This window comes from Salmo salar, chromosome ssa15 (assembly GCF_905237065.1).
Source record: "Salmo salar chromosome ssa15, Ssal_v3.1, whole genome shotgun sequence".
Lineage (NCBI taxonomy): Eukaryota > Metazoa > Chordata > Actinopteri > Salmoniformes > Salmonidae > Salmo > Salmo salar.
The window spans coordinates 87698817-87722862 of NC_059456.1; the positions used below are offsets into that span (position 1 = coordinate 87698817).

The 24046-nt window shown below is 39.2% G+C and overlaps 2 long non-coding RNA genes across 9 annotated transcripts; both read left to right on the plus strand.

Annotated features, from left to right (window-relative positions):
- The first annotated feature begins 4770 nt into the window (after positions 1–4770).
- Positions 4771–6303, plus strand: LOC106572503 (uncharacterized). Its single transcript, XR_001321137.2, has 2 exons — positions 4771–5023; positions 5957–6303. It is a non-coding gene; the product is annotated as an uncharacterized lncRNA (long non-coding RNA).
- A 4630-nt stretch (positions 6304–10933) lies between these two features.
- On the plus strand, positions 10934–22569 carry LOC106572484 (uncharacterized). Of its 8 annotated transcripts, none has more exons than XR_001321129.2 (7): positions 10934–11290; positions 11995–12054; positions 14443–14648; positions 15164–15487; positions 15594–15650; positions 15756–15930; positions 16050–16935. It is a non-coding gene; the product is annotated as an uncharacterized lncRNA (long non-coding RNA). The 8 variants fall into 8 exon arrangements; XR_001321131.2 differs by having other exon boundaries at positions 14448–14648; XR_001321133.2 differs by lacking the exon at positions 11995–12054 and adding an exon at positions 22169–22569 and having other exon boundaries at positions 10935–11290; positions 16050–16186.
- Positions 22570–24046: the final 1477 nt, after the last annotated feature.

Sequence of the window (24046 nt, forward strand, 5' to 3'; positions counted from 1 at the left end):
TAACATCTACTAATCTGTTTACGAAACAAATCAACTTTGATTTTATTTGATTTGGTACTCCATCAAACGAGGTGGGCAATGCACTGATAGGGTGGAATCCGGCTGCATGGTCAGGAAGATGGCAGAAGCGTATGTTTTGTTTGAAACTGATGGAACGTCGAGTGGAAATGAGAGTGAGAAGGAATGGATTACAGTGGCGAACAAAAAAGGAAATAAGTTGTAAAGTGGTCGTGGAATCTAGTGAATCCAAGGTGCTATCTAGAACCTAAAAGTAAAATGTTATTTGTCATATGCGCCGAATACAACAGGTGTAGACTTTATCGTAAAATGCTTATTTACGAGCCCTTTCCCAACAATGCAGTTCCAAAGTAAGAAAATGTTTAATAAATAGCAAAAATACGAAAAAAAGGAAATAGTAACACAATAAAATAACAATACCGGTACAGAATTAATGTGCAGGGGTACGAGGTAGTGTGAGTGTGTGTGTGTGTGTCTGGCGTCAATATGCATGTGTGTGTGTTTTGTGTGTGTGAGAGCGTATGCAGTGTGTGAGTATGTGTGTGTGTGTGTGTGTGTGTGTGTGTGTGTGTGTGTGTGTGTGTGTGTGTGTGTGTGTGTGTGTGTGTGTGTGTGTGTGTGTGTGTGTGTGTGTGTGTGTGTGTGTGTGTGTGTGTGTGTGTGTGTGTGTGTGTTGGATTGTCAGTAGTAGTAGCGTATGTGAGTGTCTAGGTAGAGTTCAGTGACTGTGCATAGAGCCGGTGCAAGAATGTCAGTGCAAAAAAAAGAGGTCAATGTAAATGGTCTGTGTAGACATTTGATTAACTGATTAATTAAGAGTGTGCAAAGCTGTCATCTAGGCAAAGAATGGCTATTGGAAGAATCTCAAATATAAATAAATGTTTGGATTTGTTTAACACTTTTTTGGTTACTACATGACACCATATGTGTTATTTCATAGTTTTGATGTCTTGACTATTATTCTACAATGTAGAAAATAGTAAAAATAAAGAAAATCCCTATATTAAGTATGTGTTCTAAAACTTTTGACCGGTAGTGTAGCTGTCAGTAGAGTCAGAGCTAGAAGTGGGGGAGATCTGCTTAAATTAACAATAATACATTTAGCAAGATTATTTAAGATACTGTTTGAAGAGGTAGGGTTTCAGTTTTCGGAAGATGGACAGGGACTCTGCTGTCCTAGCTTCAGGGGGAAGCTGGTTCCACCATTGGGGTGCCAGGACAGAGAAGAGCTTGGACTGGGCTGAGCAGGAGCTGCACTCCCGTAGGGGTGGGAGGGCCAAGAGACCTGAGGTGGCAGAATGGCGTGCTCGGGTTAAGGTGTAGGGTTTGAGCATAGCCTGAAGGTAGGGAGGGGCAGTTCTTCTTGCTGTTCAGTAGGGAAGCACCTTAGTCTTGTATTGGAGATTCAACTGGAAGCCAGTGGAGTGTGCGGAGGAGCAGGGTGACATGAGAGGATATGGGAAGGTTGAAAACCAGGTGGGCTGCTGCGTTCTGGATAAGTTGCAGGGGGGAGGGAAGCCCAGCCAACAGCGAGTTGCAGTAGTCCAGATGGGAGAGGACAAGTGCCTGGATTAGAACCTGCACTGCTTCCTGTGTGAGGTAGGGTCGTACTCTACGGATGTTGTAGAGCATGAACCTGCAGGAGCAGGTCACTGCTTTGATGTTTGCAGAGAACAAAAGGGTGTTGTCCAAGGTTACATCAAGGTTCTTTGCACTCTGGGGGGGTGACATACAAGCCAGGCACGCAGAGATGCGTGTCGCCACCTGGGTGTCAGGAGGGGGGAAGGAGAAAAGTAGTTGAGTGTTATCCGCATAGCAATGATAGAAGAGACCATGTGAGGATATGACGGAGCCGAGTGACTTGGTGTACAGACAGAAGAGAAGACCTAGAACCGAGCCCTGGGGGTAGTAAGAGTACATGGTGCAGACACAGATCCTCTCCACGGCACCAGGTAGGAGTGGCCTGCCGGATAGGATGCAATCCAATAGTGTGCATAGCCTGAGATGCCCAGCCCTGAAAGGGTGGAGAGGAGGATCTGATGGTTCACGGTGTCAAAGGCAGCGGATACAGAGGAGAGAGAGTCTGATTTGGCATTGCGGAGAGCCTCTGTGACACAGAGAAGAGCAGTCTCAGTTGAGTGACCAAGGTGACTGGGGATATTCTAGTCAAGGCCTGTCCTTTTTGGCTATTGCTGTACATATTCTATTCAATCCTACGTATTCTTCAGATATACTACATATTCTATCCATATACTGTCCAAAATGTCTATACATCACATTTTATATATATATATATATATATATATATATATATATATATATATATATATATATATATATATATATATATATATATATATATATATATACAGTACAATCGGAAAGTATTCAGACCTCTTCCCTTTTTCCACATTTTGTTACCTGACAGCCTTATTAAAAAATGGATTAAATAAAAAAAATGTCCTTGTCAATCTACACACAATACCCCATAATGACAAAGTGAAAACAGGTTTTTAGCATTTTTGGCAAATTTATTACAAATTCTTTAAAAAGTATAAAAGTACTCAAACCCTTTGCTATGGGATGCGAAATTGAGCTCAGGTGCATCCTTTCCATTGATCATCCTTGAGATGTTTCTACAACTTGATTGGAGTCCACCTGTGGTAAATTCAATTAATTTGACATGATTTGGAAAGGAACACACCTGTCTATACAAGGTCCCACAGTTGACAGTGCATGTCAGAGCAAAAACCAAGCAATGAAGTCGAAGGAATTGTTCGTAGAGCTTGGAAACATGATTGTGTCAAGGCACAGATCTGGGGGAAGGGTACCAAAAAATCTCTGCAGCATTGAAGGTCCCCAAGAGCACAGTGGCCTCCATCATTCTAAAATGAAAGAAGTTTGGCCGCCCAGCCAAACTGAGCAATCAGGGAGAAGGGCCTTGGTCAGGGAGGTGACCAAGAGCACATGGTCACTCTGACAGAGCTCCAGAGTTCCTCTATGGAGATGGGAGAACCTTCCAGAAGGACAACCATCTCTGCAGCACTTCACCAATCAGGCCTTTATGGTAGAGTGGCCAGACGGAAGCCACTCCTCAGTAAAAGGCACGACAGCCCGCTTGGAGTTTGCCAAAAGGCACCTAAAGGACTCTCAGACCATGAGAAACAAGATTCTCTGGTCTGATGAAATGAAGATTGAACTCTTTGGCATGAATGCCAAGCGTCACGTCTGGTGGAAACCTGGCACAATCCCTCTGGTGAAGCATGGTGGTGGCAGCATCATGCTGTGGGGATATTTTTCAGCGGCAGGGACTGGGAGACTAGTCAGGATCGATGGAAAGATGAACGGAGCAAAGTACAGCGAGATCCTTGATGAAAACCTGCTCCAGAGTGCTCAGGTTCACTTTCCAACAGAAGAATGACCCTAAGCACACAGCCAAGACAATGCAGGAGTGGCTTCGGGACAAGTCTCTGAATGTTCTTGAGTGGCCCAGCCAGAGCCCGGACTTGAACCCAATCAAACATCTCTGGAGAGACCTAAAAATAGCTGCTCAGCGACGCTCCTTATCCAATCTGACAGAGCTTTAGAGGACCTACAGAGAAGAATGGGAGAAACTCCCCAATACAGGTGTGCCAAACTTGTAGTGCCATACCCAAGAAGACATGAGGCTGTAATCGCTGCCAAAGGTGCTTCAACAAAGTACTGAGTAAAGTGTCTGAATACTTATGTAAATGTGATATTTCAGGGTTTTATTTTTAAATAAATTTGCAAAAAAAATCTAAAAACCAGTTTTTGCTTTGTCATTATGGGGTATCATGTGTAGATTGACGAGGGAAAAAACTATTTCATCCATTTTAAAATAAGGCTGTAACATAAAACAACATGTGGAAAAAGTGAAGGGTGGTTCGAGCCCTGAACTGGGTGGTTCGAGCCCTGAATGCTGATTGGCTGACAATCGTAGTATATCAGACTGTATACCACGGGTATGACAAAACATTTATTTTTTATTGCTCGACTTACGTTGGTCACCAGTTTATAATAGCAATAAGGCTCCTTGGGGGTTTGTGGTATATGGCCGATATACCACAGCTAAGGGCTGTATCCAGGCACTCTGCGTTGCATTGTGCGTAAAAAACAGCCCTTAGCTGTTAGCCATATACGAATCCCCGAGCTGACAAGGTAAACATCTGTTGTTCTGCCCCTGAACAAGGCAGTTAACCCACTGTTCCCTGGTAGGCCGTCATTGTAAATAAACATTTGTTCTTAACTGACTTGCCTAATTAAACAAAGGTTAAATTAAAAAACTATATATATATATATATACACCGCACCTCCTCAGGCCTTATTACTTAAATATGTTTATACTCCGTACTCCGACATTGCTCATCCTATTATTTCTGTATTTCTTAATTCCATTCTTTTACTTTTTATATTTGTGTGTATTGTTAGATATTACTGTACTGTTAGAGCTAGGAACACAAGCATTTCGCTATCCGCAATAGCACCTGCTAATACTGTATGTGTATGCCACCAATAAAATTTGATTTGATCTGAATAGATATTTGAATCCGACTAAAGGAGTACAGTTTACATTTTTTGTTTACTTTTGAATATTATAAGTATTTATTTTTCACCCTTCCCTTATGACAATTATTTTGCGTTGAAGTTTGTTTTCACCCCATTCAGTCGTTGGCGGCATGCACCATTAACGTCGTTTGCAGATCGCCATAAACACCATAGAAGAAGAAAATGATATATCATACTTCCGTGCTTAAAGCCAGTACGACTCCTATCAGAGTTACTTTCGAGTAGATGGGAAGTTCCATTGGACTCGTGTTAGCGCCCATTGTTTACGTTGCCCATGCGTCGTCAATGGGCCGCGCAGTGTATTCTGGGTAATTTTGGGACAAGGCGCGCACTCTTTCAAGGAGCATTAGCTGAAAAACCCAACATTAGCATGGATTTAGTCAACAAGAAGTACAACATTACGAATAGTTTCCGAGATGTGAGATAATTCACTTGTTCTCTGTAATATAGTATAGCTTTGGAATCGTGACATTACGTACTTTCGAGGAAAATAGGCAGGTTTCTTGACTGGCCACCCCTCATAGCCTGGTTCCTCTCTAGGTTTCTTCCTAGGTTTTGGCCTTTCTAGGGAATTTTTCCTAGCCACCGTGCTTCTACACCTGCATTGCTTGCTGTTTGGGGTTTTAGACTGGGTTTCTGTACAGCACTTTGTGATATCAGCTGATGTAAGCAGGGCTATATAAATACATTTGATTTGACTCATACCCCGACTTTGAGAAGGGACTGCGTGATGATTAGCTTAGCAACCGCATGACGCAGCATGACAACGTGAATGCGATTTTTCGGCAGTCTGCTGGGTGAGGCGTTATACGTCCCTGCACGATGGGATTCCTATCTCCTCATTTTTCTAATATCTCTGCACTAACTAAACGTTTCGATCTTGAAGAATGGGAGCAATGGAAACCACACATTTTTACCTAACAATTGAGCATCTCTCATAGCCTAATGTAATGGACATTAATAAAAACAACGGACAACGTCGAAGTTAATAACGTGCCAATTGAAGTTATCATACGACCAATCCCTCCTGTACTAGACGAGAGCAAAGTTCAGAGCCTTATGGGTACAATACCGGTAAAAATGTGGCCTAGTTCTGCATAGATCAAACCATAAGAGAGTTGATTGTTAAGTGGTGGTGGTATAAATACAGACCCGCGGCAAGAAAATAGTGAAGATTATCTTCTTAATTGAGAAACTAGGCTACTATATTAGACTGATAAACCATAGTGTGAATGACACATTTTTTCCATGTTTATTGAATGTATCAAACGTGTATTTCCCTGTTCTGTGTGATAAATGACCTCTGAAATAGAATAGAAAAACTTAACAAATACAGTATTTTTCCTCATAGGAATCTACAGGCATCAGCACTCTTCCTCTCATTGATATACTCTGGATCAAGGGAAGTGAAGGAGGAAATTACTACTACTTTGGAGGCTGTCACCGGTTTGAGGCATACAAATGGTTGAAAATGAAAACCATTCCAGCAAAGATCTTCAAATCAAATGTTGCAGACCTGCACACTTACTTGGGCGCCTCAACCCCAGACCTACAGTGAAATTTGATTAATTGAGGACTGTAGAGCCATGTTATACTCCATGTGAATCAGTGTTTGCAACTGTATATGTGCAGTGCAAGTACTGACAAGTAGGTGGAGATGTAAGACAAAATAGAAATAAAGAAGTAAGATTCCTTAAAGCTGCAATAAGTAACTTTTTTGTGCAACCTGACAAAATGCATATAGAAATGTGTGTTAAAGATCTGTCATTTTCATTGAAAGCAAGTCTAAGAAGCAGTAGATGTGCGTTATTTCTATGCTTCCTGTTCTTAAGTTTTGTTTTCGCTTTTACTTTCAGTTTTGTACACCAGCTTCAAAAAGCTTAAAATACAATATTTTTGGTTAAGGTAAATATATTTCACAGCGATTTAGATGGTACAATGATTATCTACGCTATACTTGCTTGTTTTGTCACATAAACTGAATATTTGAATTTTAGCAACCAGGAAATGGCAGAGCGATTTCTGCATAGTGCATCTTTAAGAGGTCTACATTTTTTATTAACATAATTAGAAGCTCTAATAGTTATAAGTTAAATGATTATGCTACAACGAAAGACATTGTAAAAGTCAAAAGTAATTTATTGACGTCAGATTTGCACACAAACTTGAGTTAACCACACGGATCTAAAGTCAGAATACGGCCCTACGTCAAAGATCTTTATAACAGTTAGACCAGAGCCTGATCATTGATGAAACACAGTCTGGCTTTATGAGGAACAGACATATGTCTAACAATGTCAGACTAGTATTAGACATACTTGACTACTCAGACCGAATAACTAAGGATAGCTTCATATTATTTATTTTTTTTATAAAGCTTTTGACACAGTAGAGCATCAGTTCCTCTTCCACCCCCTTGAGAGACTTGGCTTTGAGGATTTTTTCTGTAAGGCTATTAAGACTCTCTATGCAAATGGTAACAGCTCTATCAAATTGAAATATGGCACCTCACCTAGATTTGAGTTAAAGAGAGGAATTAGGCAAGGTTTTCCTATCTCTCCGTACTTGTTTTTATTAATCACCCAACTTCTTACAAATTCTTTAAATAATAGTCCTGTACAAGGTATTTCCATAGCTGGTAAAGAAAATATTATAAGCCAGCTGGCTGACAATACTACACTTATTCTGAAAGATGCTAACCAAATTCCCATATCGATCAATGTGATACAATCCTTTTCCAAAGCGTCTGGTCTATATCTTAACATTAAGAAATGTGAACTCATGGCTGTCAAACGTTTTGTTAAATAATAAATAAAAAAGTTAGACCAGAGCCTGTCATCTCCAATGGGAGCAAATTACTCATAGTGGGCAGAACAAGCAAGGAGGTGGGCAGAGCCAAGCACGAGCTAGTGAGATCCTATTTGCTTGTTCTAGCATGTATTTGCATATTTCCGTAAGGGAATGCCTACTCTAAAGTGCTAACGACAATTTTTTATGGGGTATGTCCTAAGGCATCTCCCTGCCTCTACTAATAATGCACTTTCAGGTGTTGATTTAAATGCACCAATACATATCCTTAAAGATCTATATTGGATCCTGTCCAGCCTCTGAAGCCAAGTCTTCACCACTGTTCGATAAACTATGTATCCATAATCAATTGCCATTCTGACCAGAGCTCTATATATACACTACATGGCTTAATGTACAGTATCTATCAGCACCCCATTCACAACCAAAGACTGAGCACAGAAGATTTAACAACTTCTTACACTTTGTTTCAACATTTATTACATGCTCTTTCCATGTATATCTCTTGTTGAACCATAGACCCAAATATTTGAATGTAAAACCCTAGACATAGGCTGTCTGTACAACAGGGTTCGTACAAGGTGCTTGATGTGCTTAAAGTACTTACATTTCGCACTCTAATATTCACGTACGTGAATACCTTGAAAATCTGAGATTTTCTCAAGTTGGTACTTGAAAAGTACTTGAAATAAAATGAGAGGAGAATAGATAATGATCAAATATTTTTATGAAAAATATTATAAAACGTATTGGTCTTGCAAATTAATTTCCAGGCAGAGTACCGAGTTTTATTTCCTCACGCTTCGCGCTGTGGTTTCCAGGCGAGCTCGCTCATTCCACCAACACTGCCACTTAGCCAATCAGGTACAGAACTGACTGATTAGGCACCGCCTAACGTCACATTGATAGCTAAAATGACGGGAAATGTAGATTCAAGTCTGCCTTTTGTGCTTATGGAATATTTCAGAGATATTTTATTTCAGCTCATAAAACATGGGACCAAGATGTTGCATGTTGTGTTTTATATTTTTGTTCAGTATAGTTTACCACTACATAACTGTACCTAACCAACCGGCATTGTGTAACGTGCCAAGAAATGTGTCAAACTTTGACATTGCCAGCATGAATCGGCCCTGAAGAGCCACATGAGGTTGTGGCGATGTACTGCCATCTCGTGGCGACTAGAAACAATTGCATAATATGAACTGTTACAAATTGATGGTTCTTGAAAATAAATATTAGTGCTTGAAAAAGTACTTGAAAGTCCTTGAATTTGACTTGCCACTGTCTGTACGAACCCTGATACAAAAACAACTGTTTATTATCAACAACTTTCTTCTTTCAACACTGATAATCTTAATCTGCAGTCAATCGACCGTCTTTCAACAGCCAATCTACAGTAGCTTGTTGAATTGATTTGATCTCATGAAAGACAAACCTTCCCCTCTTCCAAAAAGCTCCATCATCCATATAAGGAAACCCCAATGCCCCACCCACATGGCTAAACACATTGTTAATCATAAGGTTGAACAGAATAGGACTGATAGCACTGCCTTAAGGAATACCATTATCAACTCCATAATCATCAGATAAATACCCACCAATACCCAGTCTTGCCATCTTAATCAGTAGGCCTTCTCTCCACATAGTGTCATAGGTTTTTTTTATGTAAAAAAAAGACAGTAGCCATTACTATCGTGTTTCAAGGTAAGACCCAGATGCAGACAACGTCAAATTAACAACAGTTTATTAATCCAACAGGGGCAGGGAAAAGACAGGTCAAGAGCAGGCAGGGGTCAGTAATCCAGATAGGTGGGGCAAAGGTACAGGACGGCAGGCAGGCAGGATCAGGGTAGGCAGAGGTCAGTAATCCAGATAGGTGGGGCAAAGGTACAGGACGGCAGGCAGGCAGAAAAGGTCAAAACTGGGAAACCAGGAACAATTGCAAGACAGGACCAGAGGGAAAATCACTGGCTTCACGAAACAAAACAAACTGGCAACAGACAAACAGAGAACACAGGTATAAATACACAGGATAATGGGGAAGATGGGCGACACCTGGGGGGTGGAGACAATCACAAAGACAGGTGACACAGATCAGTGTGTGACAATTACTTCTTTCATGACCAGAGTTTATTCCACTTCATTCTTCACCTTTACTAATGCATGAACCAAGATTGATCTACCTTTAAGGAATCCACTTTGACGTTGACTCAATAAACCCCCTTGTTCCAGGAAATAGGACAGTCTGTTGACAATCATCTTTTCCATCAGTTTATGTGGGTTAGAGGTCAGTGCCATTGGTCTAGAACTACCAGCACATGAAGGATACTTCCCAGGTGTTACAAAATATAATAGAACTGCACGTTTCCATCCAGAATGTATAAATAACCCTTGCACTCCAGATTTTATTAAATAATCCCAGGTGAATATTTATGACCTCATCAGGACGATGCTTAACATTAGATAAGACAATTTATCATGACCCAGGGCTGTATATCCACAGCCTATTAGAGCTAATTGCATCTCAGGCAATGTAAAATCAGCATCCAAGGAAGAGTCAACAATATTAATTTTCTTATGCACGTTAGTACGAGCATTTAAAATCTCACGCTTGCATTTCTTGTACACTTCGTTCAATGTAACCCCACTATGTATACTGAACAAAAATATAAACGCAACATGTAACAATTTGATAGATTTTACTGAGCTACAGTTCATACCATCAACCAAAACCGGAAATAGAGTCCTGCTTCTTCCACTTTGACCAAACGTCTCCCAGCCCAGTACCCCTGCCTATTGTAGAACAGAACTGTCTCCATGCATTTCTCTTGGCAGACTAAACGACCCTACACACCAAAGCTCTCTTCCTTTGGAAATTAAGTAGAATTTCCGGAGGCAAAGTCCCCAAGGATCCTGATATTTCATCAAACATCGCCACAGATGGTTGTCAACAAGGATTGTAGAAATTTAACAGCTTAATATTACCACCTGTACGGTAGATTTCAACAATCACACATTCATATTCAGGTGGAACAGATATTTTATGATATGAAAAACCTTATTTTATGAACGTAGCGCATCCTCCACCCTAACCAGTTGTTCTATCAGACCTGTATGAACAATAACCAGGAATAGTATAATCAATATGTGATTTAAGCCACGTTTCTTGAACACATATCACATCAGGTTTCATCTCTAAATCAATTAAACATTTCTTAAACTCTTGACCATTGACAATAAGGCTTCTAGCACTCCATTGAAGGATGATAAAAACCATAATACAACTACACTGTAAGACTTTTCTGTAATTTCAACAGTAAAACACTGTGGAATGCACAGTAAATACCTTAAATGTGTTTTACAGCATTAATGCTGTAGATTGCACTGCATTATGGGTAAAATGCTGAAAAATACTGTTATTAACTGTAATTGTAAGTCTCCTGTAAAAAGTACTCTAACTTACTGTATTTCTTTACAGTAGTACCCGAACAGTGCTGTAGTGGGCGGTGCCAAACGGTCTGTGGCGTGTGAGTGTGAGAGAAAAGTGAGTTGTATTTCATAGTTGAAACCAAGACTGTTCTCTTGGCAGGTCTGCCAGTTTTGACGAGCAGAAGTTACTTTTCTTAGAAGGCTACGATAATTAACGCAGCAGGTTAGGATAATTAGGTAAAGGTAAAAAGCTAACAATGTCCCCGACGCGACTCGAATCTATGTACAACCATGAGAACAGACTTGATTTCCACTAATGCGATGCTCCGGTACAAACGGTCTGTGAGGGAAGACTCATGAGGAAATGTGCTTTCTGTTCTACTCGAGCTATTTTATTTTGTATTTTCGTGGAAAAGTCGCCTAAATATTTTTGAGCTGCTGCTAGGTATGTACTAATTCCATATACCTACTGCAGGTTTTCTTAACTAAGCTACTAACGTTAATTCGTTTGGATTGGGTTAACTAACCGTATAACGTTACTATAGCCAAATTGACATGTCGGTCTGTTGCGTTGATCTTTCTTGTGGGTAAAATAATCAGTGATACTGTAGCTATAGAGCGAGTCATGTCAGTATTAACAACGTGCAGAAATCCATATGTGTGTTTCTTTGGATAGGCTACTTAACCGGTGGATGCATGACATGGGTGACATGGTGCTAACGCTATTAGTGGCAAATTGGTCGTAGGCTTCACCGGACAAAAATACAGAGTTTAACTATGTCGAATACACCTTTAGTTTGTCAGCAGGCACTGACTGACGTTTTGTCTTGGGATGTATACTTTTTGGGTGATTCTGTAGTTGGAATGAGGGGAATGGAAGCTCTCAGATGAAAGGTGCTTGCTAACGTTAGCTATAGCTCAGAGATGGCGAACTCCATTGGACACCTTTCTCTAAATATCTCTGGTCAACTTTCGCTCTATTCAGTCTCCGGGTGCGTGTGATTTAGCAAAAGTGTAGTGAAATATTCCCCCTATGGTTTTTGTTATCCTTATTAGTCCATTAAATGAATAAATTCAGCAACAACAGGCACAGACTGATATTTTACCCTGCAGGATATTAAAGTTATATTTTATTTTAATTTTCTTCAGATTGTGTGGTTAGCTTGCTGGCAGCCATTATCCAGGGAGATGGTCGTAACATTTTCCCGCGTGAGTTTAATTTTCCTCGTGCTTTTGCTAATCTTTCAGAAATAATTCTTATCCAACCTTTAATTAGGCAAAGTTAAATAAAATAATTATATCTGAAACATCAGGCACAGACTGATTTTTTATTTTGCCTTGTAGTCTATAATTATTTTGTTTAGATTGTGTGGTTGGCATGAGTTGCATAGTAACATATAGCTCTTTTGGTGTGTGCATGCAATTTGGTGGCTGGGGTAGTTAATTTTCATATTGCAGGCTGGCTGGAAGTAACACTATTGGGAATGTACGGGTGTAAGTCCTGCATTTTCTGTTTCCTAAATATTAAAGCATTCATTGCTCGTAAAAAAAAAAAAAATGTTGCGAACTACAGTTTTGCTTGTGGGATAGAGTGCCCTTGCACCAAAGCATCACTACTTGTTATCCTACCCCGACCTCATCCAGCAATTTGGGCGACTCATTCGTTTGTGGACACTGAGGTTTGAGAGCAAGCACTCCTACTTCAAGGAGTGTGCCAGAAAACTTGTCTGAGAGCCACCAGTTACTCCAATCTTACTTATGCAGCGGCCAATTGTTTCCACATAGCATTGACATTGTTGGTGTCATGAATTAATTTGAGGAGCAGTTATATAACAACGCCATTCAGGGAGCTGGACAGTCAAAAGGGTTCGCAAAGCACTGCAGAGGTGTCTAAAATTGTATACAAGTAACAACATACACTAAAGGCCTTATTGTAATGCTGGAAAATGATGACGATACACATTTGGAAAGATCTCACTGATTCAGGTCACAGGTCCGTTTAATTGTTGAGGTGTATCAGTCCGTGTCAGTGGTTGATCTCTGGTTCATTTTATACCAGATTCTCAGATTAATTATGTGTGTTAATGAACCTCTCTGGGCTAGGCGGGACGAATTCGTCCCACCTACGTAACAGCCAGTTGAAGCCTGTGGCGCGATTTTCAAAACCTTAAAAATCCTATTACTTCAATTTCTCAAACATATGACTATTTTACAGCTATTTAAAGACAAGACTCTCGTTAATCTAACCACACTGTCCGATTTCAAAAAGGCTTTACAACGAAAGCAAAACATTAGATTATGTCAGCTGAGTACCAAGCCAGAAATAATCAGACACCCATTTTTCAAGCCAGCATATAATGTCACAAAAACCCAGAAGACAGCTAAATGCAGCACTAACCTTTGATGATCTTCATCAGATGACAACCCTAGGACATTATGTTATACAATACATGCATGTTTTGTTCAATCAAGTTCATATTTATATCAAAAAACTGCTTTTTACATTAGCATGTGACGTTCAGAACTAGCATACCCCCCGCAAACTTCCGGGGAATTCGCTAACATTTTACTAAATTACTCACGATAAACGTTCACAAAAAGCATAACAATTATTTTAAGAATTATAGATACAGACCTCCTCTATGCACTCGATATGTCCGATTTTAAAATAGCTTTTTGGTGAAAGCACATTTTGCAATATTCTAAGTACATAGCCCAGGCATCACGGGCTAGCTATTTAGACACCCGGCAAGTTTAGCACTCACCATAATCATATTTACTATTATAAAAGTTTGATTACCTTTTGTTGTCTTCGTCAGAATGCACTCCCAGGACTGCTACTTCAATAACAAATGTTGGTTTGGTCCAAAATAATCCATCGTTATATCCGAATAGCGGCGTTTTGTTCGTGCGTCCCAGACACTATCTGAAATGGTAAATCAGGGTCGCGCGCATGGCGCAATTCATGACAAAAAAAATCTAAATATTCCATTACCGTACTTCGAAGCATGTCAACCGCTGTTTAAAATCCATTTTTATGCCATTTTTCTCGTAAAAAAAGCGATAATATTCCGACCGGGAATGTCCATTTAGCTAAACAGAGGAAAGTAAACAAAGCTTTCGGTCGACGCGGGCACGAGCCTGAGTCTCACAGTACTGTAACCAGCCACTACCCAAACGCGCTACTTTTTTTCAGCCAGAGCCTGCAAAGCCATGATTCAGCTTTTTACCGCCTTCTGAGACCCTATGGCAGCCGTAGGAAGTGTCACGGGACAGCTAAGATCCTCACTCTTCAATAAACAGAGACAAGAAGAACGACACCTTGTCAGACAGGCCACTTCCTGAATGAAACCTTCTCACATTTTTGCCTGCCAAATGAGTTCTGTTATACTCACAGACACCATTCAAACAGTTTTAGAAACTTTAGGGTGTTTTCTATCCATATGTAATAAGTATATGCATATTCTAGTTACTGGGTAGGAGTGGTAACCAGATTAAATCGGGTACGTTTTTTATCCGGCGGTGTAAATACTGCCCCACTACCAATTTATAAAGTGTCAGGTTTCTCTGTTTCCCTGTGTGTTCTCCTTAAACCAGTGTAGGCATGGAGGGTCTTCAAGATGCAATTAAACACCAATTGCCCGAGTTGGAGACCGAGATGGTGAGATCTTTGTCGGAGCATCTGAGGGCAAATGTTGGAGTGGAGAATATTAACAACCTTGAATATGTTCACCCGGAGGACATAAAATACCGTTTGATGCCAATATAGTGCCTGGAATTGCTTCAGTCCTTCAACCAAAGAGGTGAGATCATGATTGATAAATGTAACATATTTATGTGATTGTTATGAAAAAAGGTGCTATCTAGAACCTAAAATGGTTATTTGGCTGTCCCCATAAGAAAACCCTTTGACGATCCCTTTTTGATTCCAGGTACATGTATAACCCATTGGTTCTATGTAGAACCCTTTCCACAGAGGGTTCTACATGGAACTCAAAACGGTTCTACCTGGAACCAAAACGGTTCTACTATGGGGGACAGCTAAAGAACCCTTTCGAAACCCTTTTTTCTAAGAGTGCAAATACACACACACACACACACACAAGGTTAAAAAGGTTCTGAAAATAGTTTGTTTGCCCTCAAAATAAATGGTTTATGCTATGATGGAGCTAGTCATATGCAATAAAAGGGACGGAAATGACAAGTACAAAAATATACAAATGTTTCTGTAAATTGTTTGTTTGTCCTCTTGTGCTGGTATGGAGTGCAGTGCCTAACAGTTTTTTTTCTATTGTATTTTATTTTTATTTTTTTTAAGAAAATGAAGAATGGATAGTACACTTGTCCTCCTCCAAGCATCAGTGACCTCCAGGAACAGTCGCCTTTCCTTTTCACCAAGTTATGACTATGCGACCACTTCAATACCCTCACTGGCATCGTGATAGACAGTCACCTGACTTAAGCTCTCCTGAACAAGGGTAAGAGAATTGTCAACTTTTTTAAAGGTCAAAAGAGCAAGTTGAGGAGAGGGATCCAGTGCCTGCTGAATGAAATCGACGGTTACGTCAAAGGCAGTGACAATCTAACAGCCACTGCTGCCATTCGTTTGTTGATGAACGAGTCTCTGTTCCTCTTGGCAGATGTAAGGAATAGTGTTTTTATACTTATAAAGTTTATATGATTAATTGTTTATACTGTACTATTTTTACACATGATTTTAATATTTTTTATATGTTTTGTGATTTTAGGTCACTTCAACTCGGGTTGATGTCCATTGCCAGACACACCAAGGCTGATCATGCTTGGTAATACATTTATTTGATTTAAGGTGGAATATATATATATATATTGTGGTAGCTATCTAGATATGTCTAGTAAGTATACACTAACACCCTTACTTTGTATTTCAGGAAATACTCTATTGGGTTCCTCAAAATGGATGGTGTCGATCGAGGGGAGAGTGGTCTGTCTGTTTTATGGACCGTGAGTCCAACTTTGCTGCTGCCCTCTGTGCTCCTCAGCACTTTCTATGTATTTAACATAGAATACCAGGAGTCGGCCTCTGCAACCTTGGAGCTGATAGAGGTAAGCATTGAACATTCATGGATGTTACATTTAGCATCTGTTAGTTACATTGCAATTATATTTCTTACTGTTATTTTTTTCAATGCCTCAACTGATTTTAATATATATTCTATGTTAAGGAACCAAATGCACAGCGAAAGCAGGAGTGAGCCGCAAAACCGGAAAGGTTATTCAGAGGAAGCCATTGCCAATTGACCCACATGTTAGGCGCTTTCTCGCAGACCTAAAGGAGTTTGAGTGGAAAAACTCCAACATGGTAAGTACACACACGCACACCTGATGAACACAAATTTTATTTGTCAGTTGTCATCTGCCTTTTTACCCAGTGAGTAATAGTAGTGATAGCAATCTCTCTTTCTATTCTTTCAATTTCCATGTTTGTCCTAGTTGATGTTTGTCCTAGTTGATTTATCAGAGCTAAGGAGGATCGGAGTTTCAAAGGATGGGGTGACAATCTGCCCGCCACCGAGATTTATTCAAGACTTGTTAGCATCTCTCATTCTCTCAGAAATCCTGCCATGTGGTTTGGGTCAGCAAATGATCTGCTTGCGCCATCCCAGAGCCTGTGTTGGCTTGCGGTAGTGTGCTTCTCTGGCTCCAGTCTAGCCATGCTCGCTCCTCTCTATCATCCTTCTCTCTCAGCCCCTTTCTCTCTCTCATTTTTCTCTCTCAAAGACAGGCAGGCAAGCAGTTATTGTTATAGTTTTTTGTGAAAATGTCTCCCTTTTTAAACTGTTTTACTATTTTTCATTGATCTGTTTAGAATATATATATATTTTTTTTTTACTTAATCCTGTATTTTCAAGAGTGACCTATTCTGATGTCTTGGTTTGTGTATGGTGAAGTACATTATTGGCCAGTATTTGTCAATGTTCTTATCACTGTATCGCTGTCTCTTTCTCTCCCCTACTATCTGGAGTTGTAAATGTTGCTCTTTTCAAATGTTGTTCTTTGTGGTTAAAGTGCAATTCATGTTATGAATTTGAATAAATATATTTATTTGTACACGTATTGTTTTTCTTACAATATTACATTTCAGGGAGCTGTCTTAAAACAACCTGCAATGCTGCTTAGTACTGTAAAATAATTGTATATTACTGTAGGTATTTCCCTGTAAATTTACAGCATTATACTGGCACCACAGTTGCCAGTTAAATACTGTAATTTTGCTTTACAGCAGTGATGCTGTAATATAGTTATACAGTATGATTTTTCCTTGCTGTAATATGTTACATACTGTATTACAGCATCCTTGCTGTAAATTTACAGCAGGAATGCTGTATTATTTTTTACCATAAGGAAAATAGTACTGTAAACAATATTACAGCATTAAATTGGCAACTGTGGTGCCTGTATAATGCTATAAATTTACAGGGAGAAGTTTTAGTGTACTTCTGTTCCTGATGATCATTTGGATTATGATTCTACATCCAATGTATCAAGGGTACTAACACTTCAGTAATGTTGTGTATTTCTTGGGCTGCATTCACTACTTCCATTATTTGTGTAGTCCTTTTTTTCATATGGCCCATATTGATTGCTCTATACAAGAAGGCTATGAAGTCTGTACGATTTACAACTATGGATTTCTCTGTAACCAAGCATTTACGCTCATGTCACATTGACACTAGGCTGAGGCCAATATGTAAATCTTAGCGCGTTTAGATCAAAAGGCTTGTTCATTGCCCAAACAGCCTCTGCATATGATACATTATTTGTTTGTACCTCTGCGCTTCCATTTTTTTTAAACGTATGCTGCACTATGCTAACCATCACAGTTGCAACATTTAACTTCAGTATTATATCCACATTTTCCATATTCATGATCCCCACCACACCTTGCACATCTAATTTTACCTTTGAACAAATTAGCAACATGCCCCGTCATTGGGCACTTAAATCACAGAACTGGAGATCGCACATTCTCTAACATGATAGCTTAGCATTCCTAGCTGTATTCTGGTTGGCAATTTCTCTTCCAAGTTTAGCAGTACCGTTGTGTCCACTCGACTGCCTCTTTTTGCTTTACAACCTTTTTTGTTCGGTTACTTTCCCACCATTCAAAGAACGTGGACGTGTTTTATTTGGAGACAAAGTTGCATAGTGATCACATTCTTGCTCTGTCTGTTGCTGCTACTGAGTAGCTAACAGTTCATTTTGAATGGAAACATAGTATGCAGAGAGAGACCCAAAGAAATGTGTTCTATGTTTATGGCTGGCTCTTCATCACTGGTGAGTCTGCAACATGATTCAGTCCAGTTGTGAAATAAAAATATGACCTTTTGCCCAAAAGATTTGATCTGATTGGTCAGACCAGTTTGGGGCAAAATATCAGATTTGGGCTCCATGTAAAAACGCAACCTAAGAACCCTATATCATTTATATATTCCTCCCAGTACCCAACTCCAAACAGGAGTCTTTAATTTTTTTCTACTGATCTTTCAAGTGAAAGAGAAATTATTTTTAAAATCCTAATTAATACAAATTTTATAAACAAAGATCTATTGATTGTGTATGTCTTCACACCCCAGAGTTAATACTTGGTGGAAGCACCTTTGGCAGCTGTTACAGCTGTGAATCATTTTGAATAAGATTCTACTCTTAGGGCAACATACAGTAGATCCATTGTGTTTGTCAAAATTGCTCAAGCTGAGTAAATTTGGTTGGGAATCATTGATGGACAGCAATATTCAAACCTTGTCTCTGATTTTCAAGCAAATGGACCAGTCAGGAACACAACACCTCTTGGAAAGCCATTCTGGTGTGTCTTTGGCATTACAATTTGTGTAATTCAAGTTTAACTTGTCACATGCACAAGTACAGTGAAATTCTTAACATGCAAGCCCTACCCAACAGTGCAGAATTCAATATCAAAATAGTATAACTAATACTTTTTTTTTTAAACACGAGAAATAAGAGGAAGCTATATACATTGTTAGTGCCAGTACCAAATCTACAATGTGTAGTTATACTGGAGTATTTGAGGTAGAGATGTACATGTAGGCAGGGATTTAGGAGAAAGTGACTGGTAACAGGATAAATAATAGTAATATATTTAACAGTATGACAACAGAATAAGTGGTGGGTGTGTGTGTGTGCTAGAGTGTTAGTTTAGAAGTGATAGGTGGATATACATGTAAACAGGGCTGAAAAGTAACTGGTATCAGGAATATTTAAATATTTATGGTAAAATACTAATGATAATATATACATGTAAAAAAAAAAATAAAGGAGATCCGCACACTCTAGGAGCTCAGATAAAAAAAATATTTATGTCCAATGTTTCGACAGACAAGCTGTCTTCTTCAGGGAATAATGACAAACACTGCAGGATGACTCATTTATACAGTGTCAAAAGACACACAGGTGTCTGTAATCATGGTCGGGTATGGCTTGATATCATGGGTTAATACTCATATTAAAATAGCATACAAAAAATACAAATGGATAGCGTACGATAATAAATACAATTTGGCTATATAAGCCTACAAACATTTGCAATTGCAAAATCACAAAGTCATTATAGACATGTAAACAGGAGTAATAGTGACCAGTAGCAGGATGAATAGTTAGATACTAATGGTAATGGCAATCAATGAACAGCAGCATAGTGGTAGTAACAGCAACATAGTGGTAGTGTCCCGCTGGAAAATACAACTCTATCCCAGGGTTAGGTATTCGGAAGACTGAGGCAGGGTTTCCTCTCACTTTTTACCTGGGCTTTGCTCCTTTGGTATTTCTTTTGATGCTGACAAACTCCCCAGTCCCTGATGACAGCTTTGCACACGCTTGGCATTCTCTCAACCAGCTTCATGAGATAGTCACCTGGAATGCATTTCAATTAACAGGTGTGCCTTGTTAAAAGTTAGTTTGTGGAATTTCTTTCCTTAATGCGTTTGAGCCAATCAGTGGTGTTTTGACAAGGTAGGGGTGGTATACAGAAGATAGCCCTATTTGGTAAAAGACTAAGTCCATATTATGGCAAGAACAGATCAAATAAGCAGAGAGATGACAGTCTATCATTACTTTAATACATGAAGGTAAGTCAATTCGGAAAATGTGAAGAACTTTGAACGTTTTTTCAAGTGTAGTTGCAAAAACCATCAAGCATTATGATGAAACTGGCTCTCATGAGGACCGCCACAGGAAAGGAACACCCAGAGTTAAGTTAGAGTTAACTGCACCTCAGATTGCAGCCCAAATAAATACTTCACAGAGTTCAAGTAACAGACACATCTCAACATCAACTGTTCAGAGGAGATTGCATAAATCAGGCCTTCATGGTCGAATTGCTGCAAAGAAACCCCTACTAAAGGACTCCAATACGAAGAAGAGACTTGCTTGGGCCAAGAAACACAATCAATGGACATTAGACCAGTGGAAATCTGTCCTTTGGTCTGATGAGTCCAAATTTTAGATTTTTGGTTCCAACCGCTGTGTCTTTGTGAGACACAGAGTAGATGAACGGATGATCTCCGCATGTGTGGTTCCCACCGTGAATCATAGAGGAGGAGGTGTGATGGTGTGGAGGTGCTTTGCTGTTGACAGTCTGATTTATTTAGAATTTAAGGCACACTTAACCAGCATGGCTACCACAGCATTCTGCAGCGATACGCCATCCCATCTGGTTTGGCTTAGTGGGACTGTCATTAGTTTTTCAACAGGACAATGACCCAAATCACACCTCCAGACTGTGTAAGGGCTATTTGACCAAGAAGGAGAGTGATGGAGTGCTGCATCAGATGACCTGGCCTCCTCAATCACCTGACCTCAAGCCAATTGAGATGGTTTGGGATGAGTTGGACCACAGAGTGAAGGAAAAGCAGCCAACAAGAGCTCAGCTTATATGGGAACTCCTTCAAGACTGTTGGAAAAGCATTCCTCATGAAGCTGGCTGAGAGAATGCCAAGAGTATTCGAAGCTGTCATCAAGGCAAAGGGTGAAGAATCTCAAATATAAAATAGATTTTGATTTGTTTAACACTTTTTGGTTACTACATTATTCCATATGTGTTATTTCATAGTTTTGATGTCTTCACTATTATTCTACAATGTTGAAAATAGTAAACATAAAGAAAAACCCTTGAATGAGTAGGCGTGTCCAAACTTTTGACTGGTACTGTACTTAATAAGAAAAAATATTTAATTCATATTGTAATTATTACAGATCATGTTTCATACAAATCTGGAAACAATTGACAGTTACTTTAACACAAGCTTCCTTCTTTTCACTTTGTTATACAGGCCAGTCATGTGGAGTGAATGCAAAGTTGTTGATCCTCTGTATTTTCAAGTATTGTGATGGCAGCATCATGTTATGGGTATGCTTGTTACTGGAAGGGACTGGGGAGTTTGTCAGGATCAAAATAAATATGAAAGTATCAAAGCCCAGATGAAAAGTTAGAGGAAAGCCTGCCTCAGTCTTCTGAATACCTAACCCTGGGATATAGTTAACATTTTCAGCAGGACAATTACACAAATGTATGCCAAAGGCTCACCAGAATGGTTTTCCAATAGGTGTTGAGTGTTCCTGAATGGTCCAGTCTGTCTTGACTTAAATTTGCTTGAAAATCATAGCCCAGATTTGAATATTGCTGTCCATCAATGATTCCCAACCAAATTTACTGAGCTTGAGCAATTTTGACAAACACAATGGATCTACAGTATGTTGCCCTAAGAGTTCTTGCCCTAAGAGTAGAATCTTATTTAGAATCTGTCCATCAATCATTCCTAACCAACCTTTTTTTATTTAATTTTAAACCAGCAAAATGTGCAAACTGTGCAAGATAAGTCACTTCTCTGTCTTGCATTTCAAAGTGTTAGTCAATTAGCAGACAGTCTAATCCAGAGATTTTTACAGGAGCAATTAGGGTTAAGTCACTTGCTCAAGGGCACATCTACAGATTTTTCATCTAGTCGGCTTAAAACGTATACTAAGTAGTTGGTGTCTACTGTAGTTAAATACTTAAATTGCTATGCCCATGCCATGTTATTTTGAGCAAGACATATGTGTCAAATAATCTTGCCTTATCTGCAACAACAACAACATAGTCATGGGAAAACATCCACACTACACATTAATGTGCTTTTTGTCCATCTTTAGTATGTTCCTACGCCTGACCCTTTCTATAGGGTTCAGTGAGACTCAGTGAGGGATGCTCTCTAAAATATGTATGTTGGTCAACATGGATAAAGACAGTTTGAAGTTCTCTCTTCTCTGACACTATGCTTATTTTCAGTTCCCATGTTATCCGCAGGCTGAATAACAGGGGCCTCTGCAGGGGGTGAAACCAATGAGCTCACCACCATGGATAAATGGCAACACTTCCTCCGGATGGACATTAAGAGCCTTGAGAAATCCTGTGAAAAATTTGTGTTGTTCATAAGCATGGCTTAACATTTCATCAAAAATGATTGCTTATGGGTACCTTCATTTGTGTGTAAAATATTACTGTTCTCATATTTTTTATTAATAGATTTTAGATGTGTATGAATTTTTATATTTTTTTGCAACACTATATATCCATTTCATAGCTGGAAAGGGATGTTTGCATACATTATACTATATTTGTCTGTATATTTGTCTCACCTAGCTATCTTAAGATGAATGTAAGTCACTCTAGATAAGAGCATCAGCTGAATGACAAAAATGTAAAATAAAAATATTTTATATTCAGATCTCATTTTACTGAATTGCATTATTATTATTTTTAATATTAATGTCACAAATGTATCATTTGTACTTTTCTTTATTAAAAATGAAGTTATTTTTTTACATTTGACTGTGTAAATCCTAGCAGTACTTCTTATCTCTCTGAGAGTGAGGCAGATATATAGCATTTTGTCTTTGAAATGACCCTGAAGAAGGCACAGTGATGCTGAAACGTTGGTGTTTTTTTATCCAATAAATTACTGGGAGGTTATACATATGGAGTGTCCAACTCTCTTTGTTTTTATCTCTCTGAAATGAAACCATCAAGTGGTTTTTCACCATATGGCTCTGTAAGATTGTAACGCTAGTGACACACTAGTTTGGATTGCACATACTGACAATTACGGCATATTTAAAATATATTTATTTATTCCCACAGATTTTTTCCGCAGAGATGAAATGACTCCATTAATTAGTTCTCCCTGTACAGTTCCCTGCTTCAAATGTCCGTAGGGAGAAGAGTCTGTATTTACATACTTGTATACAGCATATTATGACATTTCTGGAGTAATTTACATCAACTTTAAACATAAAATGTACTTATTGTGGGTCAACAGGGCACCACTTGGCGCGATAAGGCCTTACTAAAGAAAGTATTTTGGGTCATTGTCCTTGTCATGCCCTGTCCTCCTAATAACTCTTCAAAGGGCCTCAGTCAGTACTTCATTACGCTCTCAGAAAAAAAGGTTCCAAAACGGTTCTTCGGCTTTCCCCATAAGAGAACCATTTTTGGTTCCAGGTAGAACTTATTTTCGTTTTAGGTAAAACCCTTTTGGGTTCAATATAGAAACTCTGTGGAAAGGGTACTTCATGGAACCCAAAAGGGTTATTCAAAAGGTTCTATGGGGACAGCCGAAGAACCATTTTAGGTTCTAGATAGTACATTTTTTTCTAAGAGTTTATAAAGTGGGCTTGGATGTCTGGTCTGGTGGGTTAGCATTGTTGATGCAGCTGAGGAATATAGTGCTGGTTTGATGTGTTGGTTGGCAGGCAGGGGGTGGTGGACACATGTTTGTGAAAGCTGCCCTTAGGTGACTGTCAAAGCTGGACCCAGAAAGTGGACGAGTGTCCCTGGTTCACCCACGGACATCTGCTCAACGTTTATTTACTCAACACTTCACTTTCTCCCACCCCCCAAGAAAACCCTCTCAGCATGGGGCGAGAGTAGGTTAGCTACTGAGGGTGATGTTGTTTATGAATAGGTGGAGGCCCAGTCACATTGAGAATTTTCATTTTACCAAAAAAGCGTAAAAATGTTATTTCTGTCCTTGATATACTAGGGCATAGCTCATCTGACAGCTTACACAGTACATATTTATGTTAATTATTATTCATTAATAAATGGATGAATTGTTAATTATATATTATATTATTGTTAAGCCTATATTATTTTATGAAATTATAT